Genomic DNA, 15,719 nt, shown 5'->3' with positions numbered 1-15,719 from the left:
ACAAGGCTAAGAAACTGCATTTCTAACAAGTTGGCAGACTGATGCTGCTCCTTTGAGAACCACTGCCCTATATATTCCAATCTTTTTTATTTGGTCCACAAGTCCTAAGAAATCCCCAAGTTCCCTGACTGATTTTTATTACTGCTTTCTAACCACATTCGCCCCATTTCCTGATTTTTTTATTACTGCTTTCCAACTACATTTACTTCAGCTGGGTTTCCACTTGCTCAGATTTCGCTTGCATTGTGTAATGAACATATTGGATTCAGCTGGCATTTCCCTAAAGCCTGCCAAGTGCACTCCAACCATTGTCTTACTGGCAGGTTTCCTGACTGCGATTCTAAAGCTGTTCTTTTAGTTCCTCCGTTTCTTCAGAATGCACTAAGATGGCTCAAGTCCCAGTCTAGTGGTGCTGTTTGTTCTGTAAAGTTAGATTATTGTTGTCTCAGAGATAGGAGATCAGCTTCTCAAGGATGTCATTCTGTTACTATTAATCATTTTTTCCTCCAAGGGTCTGCTAGGTCTCAGTCTGAATCTATTGGCCTGTGTTTATTACTGTGCCTTGCGCTTTTGCAATTCCACTACAACAAGCAGAGTGAAATAGTTTTCTAAATTTTATATGTTTGGTGGGAACTGGACAAAGGACAAGTTATTATTATAACTTACTATACAAGTTATTATATGTATTACCTTCTTTCCGCCCAGTGCATTAATGTGACTTCTATCCAGTTTGTTTTTTGGCTGTGAAGAAAGAGGAGGTGGACACAGATAAGTCTGGACCTACCTGAAAATTCTGTTCTCACCCATGGTAGGAATGAACCAGCTTTGAATGTTTTACTATATGGGGATAGGGGACTGACTCATTCCTATCCTAACAATGCTGCATTCTGGCCCAACTATATGCAATTGCCATCTCTTGCTTACTATAAGCTGATTTAACACCTATGTCATGAATGCTTTCAAGGGAAAGATATTTGGGAATCTGATGTCATCACATGTTTTCTCTCTATCACCTGTGACCCACACAGTCCTCGGGACCACAAGGCTGCTCTGGTGCTCATGGCAGTTGACCCTAACACCTTTCCAGTAAAACTTTCAGTCAAAATCTCTCTCCTATATCCTATAATCTGTTAATCTGGGGTATGGATGGAATCTCTGAGTTCTCATGCAGGACTCAGGGTGGATTTTAACTTCTGTTCTGAGAAAAAAATGGACTCTGTGCTCAAGGACATCTGAGGCCCATTTCCATTTAAGTTCGTTCAGTTCAGTCACTCAGTCACATGCGACTCTTTGTGACCCCATGGACTGCAGCACGCCAGGCCTCCCTGTCCATCACCAACTCCTGGAGTTTACCCAAATTCATGTCCATTGAGTTGGTGATGCCATCTAACCATCTCATCCTCTGTCGTCCCCTTCTCCTCCTGCCTTCAATCTTCCCCAATATCTGGGTCTTTTCCAGTGAGTTAGCTCTTCACATCAGGTGGCTGAAGTATTGGAGTTTCAGCTTCAAAATCAGCCCTTCCAATGAACACTCAGGACTGATCTCATTTAGGATGGACTAGTTGGATCTCCTTACAGTCCAAGGGACTCTCCAGAGTCTTCTCCAACTCCACAGTTTAAAAGCATCAATTCTTCGGTGCTCAGCTTTCTTCACAGTCCAACTCTCACATCCATAGACTACTGGAAAAACCATAGCCTTGACCAGATGGACCTTTGTTGGCAAAGTAATGTCTCTGCTTTTGAATATGCTATATAGGTTGGTCATAACTTTCCTTGCAAGGAGTGTCTTTTAATTTCATGGCTGCACTCACCATCTGCAGTGATTTTGGAGCCCCCCAAATATAAAATCAGCCACTGTTTCCACTGTCTCCCCATTGATTTGCCATGAAGTGATGGGACTGGATGCCATGATCTTCGTTTTCTGAATGTTGAGCTTTAAGCCAACTTTTTCACTCCCTCTTTCACTTTCATCAAGAGGCTCTTTAGTTCTTCTTCGCTTTCTGCCATAAGGGTGGTGTCATCTGCATATCTGAGGTTATCGATATTTTTCCTGGCAATCTTGATTCCAGCTTGTGCTTCATCCAGTCCAGCGTTTCTCATGATGTACTCTGCATAGAAGTTAAATAAGCAGGGTGACAATATACAGCCTTGACGTACTCCTTTTCCTATTTGGAACCAGTCTGTTGTTCCATGGCCACTTCTAACTGTTGCTTCCTGACCTGCATACAAATTTCTCAAGAGGCAGGTCAGGTGATCTTGTATTTCCATCTCTTTCAGAATTTTCCACAGTTTATTGTGATCCACACAGTCAAAGGCTTTGGCATAGTCAATAAAGCAGAAATAGATGTTTTTCTGGAACTCTCTTGCTTTTTCGATGATCCAGCGGGTGTTGGCAATTTGATCTCTGGTTCCTCTGTCTTTTCTAAAACCAGCTTGAACATCTGGAAGTTCACGGTTCATGTACTGTTGAAGCCTGGCTTGGAGAATTTTGAGCATTACTTTACTAGCATATGAGATGAATGCAATTGTGCGGTAGTTTGAACATTCTTTGGCATTGCCTTTCTTTGGGGTTGGAATGAAAACTGACCTCTTCCAGTCCTGTGGCCACTGCTGAGTGTTCCAAATTTGCTGGCATATTGAGTGCAGCACGTTCACAGCATCATCTTTCAGGATTTGAAATAGCTCCACTGGAATTCCATCACCTGCACTAGCTTTGTTTGTAGTGATGCTTCTAAGTCCCACTTGACTTAGCATACCAGGATGTCTGGCTCTAGGTGAGTGATCACACCATTGTGATTATCTTGGTTGTGAAGATCTTTTTATACAGTTCTTCTGTCTATTCTTGCCACCTCTTCTTGATATCTTCTGCTTGTCTTAGGTCCATACCATTTCTGTCCTTTATTGAGCCCATCTTGGCATGAAATGTTCCCTTGGTAACTCTAATTTTCTTGAAGAGATCTCTAGTCTTTTCCATTCTATTGTTTTCGTCTATTTCTTTGCACTGATCACTGAGGAAGGCTTTCTTATCTCCCCTTGCTATTCTTTGGAACTCTGCATTCAAATGGGTATGTCTTTCCTTTTCTCCTTTGCTTTTGGCTTCTCTTCTTTACACAGCTGTTTGTAAGGCCTCCTCAGACAACCATTTTGCTTTTCTGCATTTCTTGTTCTTGGTGATAGTCTTGATCACTGCCTCCTGTACAATGCCATGAATCTCTGTCCATAGTTCATCAGGCACTCTATCTATCAGACCTAGTCCCTTAAATCTATTTGTCACTTCTACTGTATAATCACAAGGGATTTGATTTAGGTCATACCAGAATGGTCTAGTGGTTTTTCCTACTTTCTTCAATTTAAGTCTGAATTTTGAAATAAGAAATTCATGATCTGAGCCTCAGTCAGCTCCCAGTCTTGTTTTTGCTGACTGTATAGAGCTTCTCCATCTTTGGCTTCAAAGAATATAATCAATCTGATTTTGGTGTTGACCATCTGGTGATGTCCATGTGTAGAGTCTTCTCTTGTGTTGTTGGAAGACGGTGTTTAAAGGTAGTATGAAATGAACTAATTTACACAACAGAAATAGTGTCACAGATGTAGAAAACAATCTTATGGTTACCAGGGTAGAAAGGGGGGTTGGGATAAATTGGGAGATTCGGATTAACAGATACATTCTACTATAATAAAATAGATAACTAATAATGACCTAAGGTATAGCATAGGGAACTGTATGGGAAAAGAATCTCAAAAAGAGTAGAGATATATATATGTGTGTGTATATATATATATATATATATATGTATAACTGACTTACTGTACTACACAGCAGAAACTAATACAACATTACAAATTTAAAAAAATAAAGGTAGGATGACTTTTTATCTCAGTGAGAATATAAACCAGTTTCTTCAATTTAAAAACATGATGTTTATTTAAATTGTCCATATAGTCATTTGAAAGCAAGATCATAGGGTCTGTTTCTTTAAAAAACAGAATGTGTATACCTATCAGATGCCCATTGATAAGCTTATTTTTGTAAATAAGCTTTGGCCAAAATCATGAGCTGGGAAGGGTTATACTTGCAAGAGGTGATATGTTTTCCACCAGTAATTCTAAGATCTCTTGCTTCTAGCCATGTATTAAGTGTTCCATCCACTGAAAGCAATGAATTCAATAATACTATCTTGCCTGCTACAGAATCCTTCCTTCAGGACACCCACTCCCACCTGAAAGGTAAGAGTAGTCCCCTAGCAACCATTTTCTCTGATATGTCCTTGGCTTCCTATACAGTTGACTGGTCCAGACTTGAATATCTGACTAAACAAAAGAGAGCATGTTCTCTGAAAATTTGGAATTTGGATTGAGATTCCAGTTTCCACCAGGATGTCTTATTTAAGAGGAGACAATATAAACCCATGATTGGTGGGGTGCAAAATTAAAAAACAGAGGATTACAAGAAGAGGAGAGAGATACAGAAACTTTGAGAAAAAGAGAAAGAAATGAGGAAGACTTGCAGAATGGGTGGCGATGAGAGAGGCATGGAATGTAGATGGTGTCTTTAGCTTTCATTCTAATCTATTGCCAAGGCCTTTGAGGTCCATGTTATTGTATCTTAATAATAAATGATGGCTTTTAGTTTATATTAGTTTGGGTCACTTGATTCCATTTTTGCTATATAGCCAAAGTTGTTGTAAGCAGGACTAGAGCCTTCTCTGAACTACTATCTCACGTTATCACTCAGCTAGGATCAGAATTCTTGCAGAAAAGATATCCACATTTTGTATAGAGATATAAAGTAGCCCCTGTTGTATTGCTAGTTGGATGAAAAATACTCACATTGACTTATATCTTATTTGTGTGAATGTGTTTGTCTGCATGTGAATGTGGTCTATGTGTTTCTGTGTTATATTTTCTCCATGAAACTGTTTATCTTCTTTCAGTTATCTGACAAATGTTTACTGAGTACCTACTATGTGTCAAACATTATGATAAGAGCTGGTTTTTGAAAAAATGACAACTTCTTCTATTAGGGGTGGCAGTTTTATGATATGTAATGTTTCCCTAATTACCTTGCCTGCCAGGTAAATTACATGTTATGGTGACTATTTCATTTCATTATTTTATTCCTATTATAGTCTCACTTTCTTTATATGATTCTTGATCGTAATTTAAATTCCTTTTGCCTAGCCTGGATTCAAGTGTCTATGCATTTTTATTTTAAGTTGACCCCAGCACTTTTTTGAGAAGGTGGGGCACAGATTATTTGGAATTCATTCTAAGAAGTTTGGCTCCATGGGGGTTGGTCTTTGCAATAGAGATATTAACTCAGGAGTTAAGTCATGATATGGTCATGTCACATGGATGGGGGAGGAGAGAATATCAGTCAAGAGAGGGACAGACAGAGAGAGAGAAAACATAAGAGTGAGAGAAGACAGAAGTAGGCATGCAGGAAAATAGACAGACAGAGCGGAGGGTGTAACACTGAACTGGGCTTTCAACATTCACATTCATTCTTTCAGTTATCCTCCAGAGGTTTATTGGGTGCTTGGAGGGAAGTATGCCAAGTGCCAAATATCAGAGACAGAGTTTGTTCTCAGTTTTTACACCACTGAGGGATCATCATTTAAAAATCTTCTTTCACTGAATCAGATTTAATATTGCTATATCCAGGAAGGTTTTTTGTTTGTTTGTTTCCAGACTAGTTTCCAGTGCATCTTCTGCTTTACTTCTGATCTATGTTGCTGGATTCCACTTTTCACCTACTGGCCTAATTAATGCCTGGGTGGGCTCTCCTAACCTTAACTTAAGCCCTCGATATCTAGTGTACACCCCAAAGCCAGGGATAAGTCAGTATTAGGCACACAACCGATGGTTTATCTCACTGAGGTCAATGGCGAGTCATGAGACAGGGATGAGCACTTGATATTGGCAGCTGGCAGTGCATGCAAGCTAGCAATTTAGAGTGAAAATCCAGCTGCCTGTCCCTCATGCTCATTCACATCGTAACAATGGAGGTTTACTGGCAGGGGAAGTGAAGCCTATGCAGAAAGAAAAACTAAAAGACAGAAAATCACCCAGTCTTCATTACTAAAATTAAAGCTATATTACTTCTCCCCACTATACACCCTAATATGCCGATCTGGAGAGATTTTCCTACATGCTGTGACTGTAAATGAATTACATGAGATCCACAAAAATAGTCTCATCATTTCAGACTCTGAAGAGTGATGACAATGTTTGGGCATAAAAATAACACACACACACACATACACACACTCTTAGCAGTGAATTTTTCTTCCAATTCAATGAAATTTGGTCCTATTTATAAGTCTGTGTTTTAGCACCCTCTCATATCTAAGAATACACTGTAAATATTGCTTTGCAAAGATGAAAGAAAAAAAGCAACTAAATGCTTCTTTTTTATAGAATTGAATACAAATAAAATGCTTATATAGGCACACAATAGCAAGTAGGGCTAACCATTTGGTTTAATTACATATAACAGATTTTTAAAAATGTGCCTTAACTTTCAATTAGTATTCTAGAATCTGAGAGTACACTTTCTGTGATAGTGAATGGAAGGAATTCTGGAATCTGAGGAAGCCTTTCTTGACGTCTCATCTCAAATCACAAAGAACACATAATGCTCAGTGAACACAATTATAAACTAATTTAGATAAAGAATGTCCAGGGAATTATTTATTGAAATTCAGTGTGCCTGGTTACAGTGGACAATACCAACTGGAATTAGATGTATATATAGTATGCATAATGAATTAGGTGAGATATTCCATTTACAGGCAACATTATCACACTATTTCTTTTATCTCCAGAAATGTTCTAATCTGTTTACAAGATTGTTCAGAATCATGTTCTGTAAATTCTAATACTCAGGCAGAGGGGGCAGTGGTGGAGGGGTAAAGAAACTTTCATCTAGAGCAAAAATCCTCTCACCTAGTTTGGCTCAACTCCAGTTAGGGTAATTGGTAAAATTTTCTTTTAAATGCTTTTATAAGATCTCAGAGAGATGGCAGAGATTAAGTATGTGGAAGTCATTAATGGATGATAGAAGAACTGGCTGAAGGATAATTTCTATATTATGAACATTATATTCAAAAGCAAAATACATAGAACATCTCACCTCAGTATCCTAAAATTTAAGACTCTAAAATCTGGCAGAGGAACCAGAGATCAAATTGCCAACATCCGTTGGATCATAGAAAAAGCAAGAGAATTCCAGAAAAACATCTACTTCTTCTTCATTGACTACGCTAAAGCCTTTGACTATGTGGATCACAACAAACTGTGGATAATTCTTCAAGAAATGGGAACACCAGACCACCTTATCTGCTTCCTGTGAAATCTGTATGCAGGTCAAGAAGCAACAGTTAGAACCGGACATGGAACAACGAACTGATTCCAAACTGAGAAAGGAGTACGTCAAAGATGTATATCGTCACCCTGCTTATTTAGCTTATATGCAGAGTACACCATGCGAAATGTCAGACTGGATGAGGCACAAGCTGGTATCAAGATTACCAGGATAAATATAAATAATCTCAGATACGCTGATGACACCACCCTTATGGCAGAAAGTGAAGAGGAATTAAAGAGCCTCTTGATGAAGGTGAAAGAGGAGAGTGAAAAAGCTGGTATAAAACTCAACATTCAAAAAATGAAGATCATGGCATCCGGTCCCATCACTTCATGGCAAATAGATGGGGAAACAATGGAAACAGTGACAGACTTTATTTTGGGGGGCTCCAAAATCACTGCAGATGGTGACTGAAGCCATGAAATTAAAAGACACTTACTCCTTGGAAGGAAAGCTATGACCAACCTAGACAGCATATTAAAAAGCAGAGACATCACTTTGCTGACAAAGGTCCATCTAGTCAAAGCTATGGCTTTTCCAGTAGTTATGTATGGATGTGAGAGTTGTATGTAAAGAAAACAGTTGGATGTAAAGAAAACAGCACCGAAGAATTGATGCTTTTGAACTGTGGTGTTGGAGAAGACTCTTGAGAGTCCCTGGGACTCCAAGGAGATCAAACCAGTCAATCCTAAAGGAAATCAGTCCTGAATATTCATTGGAAGGACTGATGCTGAAGCTAAAACTCCAATACTTTGGCCACCTGATGCAAAGAACTGACTCATTGAAAAAGACCCTGATGCTGGGAAAGATTGAAGGCAGGAGGAGAAGGGGACGACAGAGGATGAGATGGTTGGATGACACCATCGGCTCAAAGGACACGAGTTTGAGCAAGCTCTGGGAGTTGGTGATGGACAGAGAAGCCTGGCATGCTGCAGTCCATAGGGTTGCAAAGAGTTGGACACGACTGAGGTCCATGTGATAAGTTTGATTAATTTTCTGTGACTGTGGTTTTCATTCTGTCTGCCCTCTGATAGAGAAGGACAAGAGGCTTATGGAAGCTTCCTGATGGGAGAGACTGACTGTGGGGGAAACTGGGTCGTGTTCTGATGGGTAGGGCCATGCTCAGTAAATCTTTAATCCAATCTTCTGTTGATCTCTGGTGGCTCAGAGGGTAAAGCGTCTGCCTACAATGCACGAGACCCAGGGTCAATCCCTGGGTCGGGAAGATCTCCTGGAGAAGGAAATAGCAACCTACTCCACTACTCTTGCCTGGAAAATCTCATGGACAGAGGAACCTGGTAGGCTACAGTCCATGGGGCTGCAAACAGTCAGGCACAACTGAGTGACTTCACTTTTCTGTTGATGGGCAGGGCTGTGTTCCCTCCCTGTAGTTGGACCTGAGACCAAACTATGGTGGAGGTCATGGAGAAAATGGCGACCTCCTTCAAAAGGTGTGTCTGAACTGACTGAAAATTGAGCCGGCAATCAGCAGAGAAAGTTTTATCATCATCACCATCACTATCATCATTATTATCTTCTTTGTCGTTATCATGGAGTATTTTTTTATGTGCCAGGCATAAAGTTAAGCATTTTACTAACAATAGCTCATGTAATACTTACAAAGACCCTATAAGGTAGATACCATTATTCTCCTTTTACAAGGGACCAAACTAAGTCTTAGAGCAGCTAAATATATACCACCAAACTCCAAATTGTGCTATTTATCCAGTTATCTGCCACTATGGAGCCAGCAACCTTCAATGTTTTTAATGTGGTTTTCTTCCTAAGATAACACATCTAAGGTTTGAAGCATGCAAGAAACATCTGTAGGCTGAAGGGCAACCCTCTTCCAACACAGAACATGAAAGAGATATCCAAATGTGATTTAAGATCCTTTTACCATTACTTGACTAGTCAAGATGCAACTATTTTTACATTATCACGACTCCTGCTTTCCAAATTTGTAAAAGTGGTGCACAGACAGACCAGGGCACAAAATGAAAAGTTCTCTTTTCACCCACCCTTTGTTACTACACTAGGTGGTAAAGTTGATTTTCCCACTTTGACATCAAAATGGTAAAACAACACAGAGGTTGTGATGCAGATTCTGATACAGAATTTCTTCAGTTCTTCTAGATCCTGGCTGTACCACTTGCTACCTGTATGCATTGGGAAGTCACTTAACCTGACTGTACCTTTTCCCTGACTGCAAAACGGTGATACAAATATCCTACTTCATAGGGCTGTAGTAAAGATTAAATGAGATGTTACATGGAACACAGAGAACTATGCAATAAATCTGAATGTGTATTATTATCTGATTAATAGCATTCATTTCTTATTTACCAATAAACTGTCCCCTGGAAATGATCATTGGGCCTTTGCTGTCTTTAAAACCACTGGCTTCCAACTCTATCTCCCCATGATAATAAACTCCTTAATGGTGGGGGCCATTTTCTATCTTTTTATACCTCCTAGTCCCTGGCACAATTGCCTTTTAATGTAAAAGAACTCCATAATGTCTTATTCCATTAAGAAGCTACCAGTGACAGAGAAGACCTTTTATTTTGTACCCTGATTATCTTTATACTAGTTTTACAAGTTTCAAAGGCTAGAGTCATGACAATATAAACATAACTATTGTACTTGACTGATGATGCAAGTTGCAAAGGATCTTCAAATCACTTTAAAGCATCTCTTATATACTTGGTGTTACCTTGAAGGAAAGGTTTTGTTTCAATCTAGTCAATGTTTACTGCTAATTAACATCTTGCATTTTTTAAAATGTCTTAAAAATAACACCCAAGTTAAGAACACAATGTTGCTGATCTTATATTAGCAATTAACCCAACTGAATGGAGAGTGGAATTTGGGCATAATTATATGAGTCTTTAGGGATATGAGTGATGACAGGTACAGGATGCATGAGAGTGACCCAGAGGAATGTAGTTCTTGACCAAGTCTTTTGGTTAGACATCTATTATAAACACAAGAAAGGAGAAAGCACAGTTTCTGTAGAAACCACACATTAATTTGGTGTTCATGTTAACCGGAAAACAAATGCCTGGTCCTGGCTTTGTAGACTGAGATGTGTGGGGAGATACTGTGTCAAGTTGGTGACGGGTCTGTCATCTCTGAAAGTCACCTAGTCAATGAGGTCATATCAAAACATCCATCTTAAAGGGCTGATACAATCAGAAAAACATTTGGAAAGCCTTTTGCTGGTCAGCAGCAGAAAATAGTGGTCAACTTGGTAAATACCTAAGCTTTCTTCCAAGGGGCTCAAAAGTTCTATTTATATCCAGATAACACAGAAATCTCAAAGCTCTCTACTGTAAACATTCACCCTCAGGCACATGCTAAAATAGCACTTGGTTTTTTTCTTTTTTTTTTAAAGTCCTATTGGAAGCCACATTATTATAGCGACTCTTGTTTACTCTGATTATTTCCTAAGATGGGCAACATTATCTGTGCCCATCAAATGCCTAAGAATCAAGGCTTACAGACATCACTCTTCTACCACCACTCCATTATCAGGCAAGCATTACCCAGGGTTACCACTTAAGTGTGAGGGTATCTCTACCTTTAACGAACTGGAATGTCCTTTATGTCTATGTCCCATGAGGGAGAGAGAGGGAGTATTTGTTAAACACATACAGTCACACACATATTTATACACGTGTGTGTGTGTGTGTGTATGAAAGTGAAGTTGCTCAGTCATGTCCAACTCTTTGCCACTCTATGGACTGTAGATCTCCAGGCTCCTCTGTCCATGGGGTTTTCCAGTCAAGAATACTGGAGTGAGTTGCCATTTCCTTCTCCCAGGGATCTTCCCAACTCAAGGACAGAACTCTGATTTCCTGCATTGCAGGTAGACTCTTTACCATCTGAGCCTCCAGGGAATACACACACACACACACACACACACACACACACACACACACACCCCATGTCCCAAACCTGTACTGGAGAAGGCACTGGCACCCCACTCCAGTACTCTTGCCTGGAGAATCCCATGGATGGAGGAGTCTGGTGGGCTGCAGTCCATGGGGTCACTAAGAGTCCAACACGACTAAGCGACTTCACTTTCACTTTTCACTTTCATGCATTGGAGAAGGCAATGGCAACCCACTCCAGTGTTCTTGCCTGGAGAATCCCAGGGACGGGGGAGCCTGGTGGGCTGCCGTCTATGGGGTCGCACAGAGTCGGACACGACTGAAGCGACTTAGCAGCAGCAGCAGCAGCAGCAAACCTGTACTAGGCACTATGTGTGTGTGTGTAGCTTATGTATATTCCATATATGTGATATATACCGTATATATATGTATATATATATATATATATATATATATAATATATCCTTACAATTCCTCAGCCAAAAATATTAATGTATCATTTTTTTAAAAAACTGAGGTAGAGTTAATTTACAATGTGGTGTTAGTTTCAAGTGTACAGCAAAGTGATTCAGTTATACATACATACATATATATACATATATATTCTCTTTCAGATTCTTTTTCACTAAAGTTATTATATTTTTTCTTACTGCCTCTTTGATCAGGTCTTTATTCAAAATAAGCTGTCCAAAATGATTTGACCTTTACGGGATAAACAAATTGAAGTTTATGCAGCAGCCTTCTCTTCCTCTATGGTGGGTTTCTTTCCTGTGGGCTTCTTTTTAGCTGCTGCTTTCTTGGTCCTTGCAGCTTTTTTACCCACCAGTCTTCATCTCCTTAATGCCAACAACCTTCTTTCCTGTGTTTCCCACTACAGGCTTCTTGCCTCAAACCCTCTTCTCATCTGATTTGGCTTCTAGTGCTGCTGCTGTCCTATTCATCCAAATTTTGTGGTTCTTGGCATGATTTTTGCATATGGGGTTAGCTTCAACATGACTGTCAGGTTTTTCAGTGGATTCTTCTTTAGGACTTGGTGATGAATCTTATTGCATGTTGTTTGGTGGGGCTCTTTAGATCTCTGGCTTTTCAAGATCCTGCTAAGGTCTGTATTGAGCATCTTGTGCATGGGGGAGGTTGTGGTGACTCTTGAGGGAGGCTGCTTTATGTCAAGTGCCATACAGCTCATCCAACTTGCAGAAAGCATTTCCCGTCCAAATGCAGAAACATCCCACATGACTACCAGAAGCAAGTTTCAAAATGTTCAGTTTGCTTACATTAAGCAGAGTAACTCCAGGGATGTTTCTGAAGGCCTTGATGATACCACCATCCTCATTATCAGTGATGGAAGGTCCCATGTGCTGGATACGGTTTTTCATATAACCTTTGGCAGCTTTCATTCTATGAGAGGCATAGAGCTTTTTTTTATATCATTTCAGACCTTAAGTCTCTTGAGACACAAAACACCCTCCATGGTCTTCTTGTAGCCTTCAACCACCAAAGAAAGTTCAGGAGCTTCCTCTAGATGATAGCCTTTAGCCATGACTAGCATTGATAAGACAATCGCTGCCAGTGCAGAGCAGGTGGCATATCACTTCTGTGCTGTATTCACTCTGAGGTGCCAACATCACCAGGTCTTGGTTGGCACAAACATGCAACCCCCACAACACTTATTTCCAAAAGCACCCTGGCCAGAATGGTGAGTCCCGCTACCTCAAACCCTGGGAATTTGAGCCACAGATCTGCCAGGACCCCAAGAGTCAGCACTGATTTGATGACCTGATAATTCACAGACAGCATAGGGCTGTCTGTTATTTTCGCACACGTTGGTGTGGACAAAGTTAACAATATCTGGTCGAATGGGAGCCTTGAACACAGAAGGCAAAATGACATTTTTGCCAGATGACCCCCCACCCCTTTTCAGAGTACACTGATATCCGTAGATGAGCACACGCCATGGTGAGGAGAGGAGAAGGCCACACTCCTCTCAGTCTGGTGGCTCCCACAGGAAAAGCAGGTTATCATAACATATTGAGTACCATTCCAGGTGCTAAAACCCTAGGTCCTTGCTGTTTATCTATTTTATTTGTAGTGGTGTGTATCTGTTACTCCCAAACTCCATATTTATCCCTCCTCCTCTTCCCCCTTGGTAACCATAAGTTTGTTTTTGAAGTCTATGAGTCTGTTACTGTTTTGCATGTAAGTTCATTTGTATCATTTTCTTAGATTCCACATATAAGTGATATATGATATTTATCTTTGTCTTTATATTTATCTTACTTCACTTAGTATAATAATCTCTAGGTCCATCCATGTTGTCGCAAATGGCATTATTTCATTCTTTTTTTTTTTAACTAATGCATCATTCTTGATAACTCTCTTCTTTTGATGCCTCTCCTATCTTATACCTCACAAAGGATTCATCAGAAAGTATGATCAGCCTGGTCTTCATAATATACCTGGAATCTGACCACATGTCACTGCATTTACTGCCTCCACTCCGGTCTTATCTGCTATCTTCTCTCACCTGGTTTGTCTTCCTGCTTCCACTCTTGCCTCACAAAGGTCTATTCTCAGTTAAGCTCCAGAGTGCTACTTTGAAGACATAAGGTATGTGATGTCACTTGAAAATCTTCTAGTGGCTTCCATCTCACTACCAAATCGGTACTTCTATGATTTCATCTCTTGCTCTTCTCTAGGCCTCACTGAAAAGAATGTGAAGCATTCTGCTTTGAATTTTAAAAGTAAATGGAAGTATAGATTGGTTGTTATCTTCTGTCTGGTTCCTTTATTTCAGCATTGTAGTAATTAAGAAATGGCTGTATTGTCTCAGAATTAGACAAACAGACTAATGGAACAGAAGGTAGTATCTGGAATTGTGCCCACATACACAAAGGAGAGATGAAAAGATACATGGAAAGATGAAGAGAGATGAAAGCTACATGAAAAGAGAGGGCCTAGAATCAGCCCACTTAAACAAGAGTTGGCATGAAAGATAAGTGAGCAAATAATCCACCTATTCAATAACTAATAGTAGAATAGCTATCCCTATAGAAAGAAATGAATTTGTATCCCCATCTTATATCATAAATAAAATCAGATAGATCAAAGACATAAAGGCAAACAGAAAACTAAAACAAAGAAGAAAACATAAGAGAAAGATGTTACAGCCTTGGCAGTGGGGAGGATATTTTAACAATATCGAATGCACAACCAAAGGAAATATATGCTAAAGTTAATCACATTGAAATTAAGAATTCCAGTTTAGTAAATAGACCATAAAATAAAAAGACAATCCATAAATAGGGAGAAGATATTAACAGTATATATGACTGGCAAACAATTAATATCTAGAATGCACAGAAATTTTGGTAAAAACATACCAAAAAACTAAGGGAACAATGAACAGAAAATTTCGGATAATAGTTAGCTCTGGAGGTGTGATGGGATACAAAGGGATTGGGCAGGGGCACTTGGGGAACTTCAGAGGTTTGGGTAATATTTCCTTTCTTAGGAAGGGTTGGAGGGCATGTGAATTATTTCAATATTATTTAAACTGTATATATCATATATTCTTTTATGTCTATGATATATTTCATAAAAATATAGCACCCATGAATAAAAACAGTTCTTCTATAACTGTGTGTTACAATATGGTCATCTCTAGATATATTTGGCTATTTAAAATCAAATTACTTCAAATGAAATAAGATTCAACATTTCATGCCTCAGCCATACTGCCACATTTCAAATGCTTAATAATCATACATGGCTGCTAGCTACCATATTGGAAAGTATAGCATACTGGGCAACACTGTTCTAGAACATTCTTGTCTCCTTAGAGTTAGACACTGCTTTTATCCATTTTAAAACAAAGAGGCAATTCATTGCTTTTCTGCAAAAAATGAAAAGGTCTCCATAATTCTTTCAATAACAGCAGTAGGAGAGGAAGCAAAGATTTACTTCCTATGGATTTTGTTTCTCCTCTTGATTGAAGGAAATTCCATGAACAAATTTGTCAGACTTCATACTTCAGTTCACTTAACTCATCAAATGCCAGCATGAGCCTGATTATTTCTTCTGCTTCAGGAAGTCAAAGACTGTTTCCGTGTAGTTTCTTGTGCCATTAGGGTTGTGAGCAGATTTCATCTGCCAAAAAATTTCATTGTGTGACTTCCAAAGTTAGGTATCCTCTGGGGTGGAGTTCATAAGAGGACAGTGTCTTCTAGAATGAGAAAGGAGATGTCTTCCTTCTTCCTGTCTACTCTGTAGGTCCTCTCCAAAGCATGTGTTGCTAATCTGAGTGGCTGAGACTCTGATACTTCAGTGTGCATTTCACCCTGTGTGTTAGAGGGTCGAATATACAGGTGTATTTCTCTGTCTTGCCTCCATGGAGGATAATCTGGCTTTGGGCTCTGGCTTCCTTTTTTTTTTTTTTTTTCTATCTCACATACAGT

At 39.5% G+C, this 15,719-nt stretch overlaps 1 pseudogene; it reads right to left on the bottom strand.

Annotated features, from left to right (window-relative positions):
- Positions 1 to 11,992: 11,992 nt before the first annotated feature.
- On the bottom strand, positions 11,993 to 13,256 carry LOC128070238 (60S ribosomal protein L4-like; annotated as a pseudogene).
- Between the last annotated feature and the right edge of the window lie 2,463 nt (positions 13,257 to 15,719).

The sequence above is a fragment of the Budorcas taxicolor genome, chromosome X (assembly GCF_023091745.1).
Source record: "Budorcas taxicolor isolate Tak-1 chromosome X, Takin1.1, whole genome shotgun sequence".
Lineage (NCBI taxonomy): Eukaryota > Metazoa > Chordata > Mammalia > Artiodactyla > Bovidae > Budorcas > Budorcas taxicolor.
The sequence above is the reverse complement of the archived record's forward strand: the minus strand, read 5'-3'. Positions and strand labels throughout refer to the sequence as shown.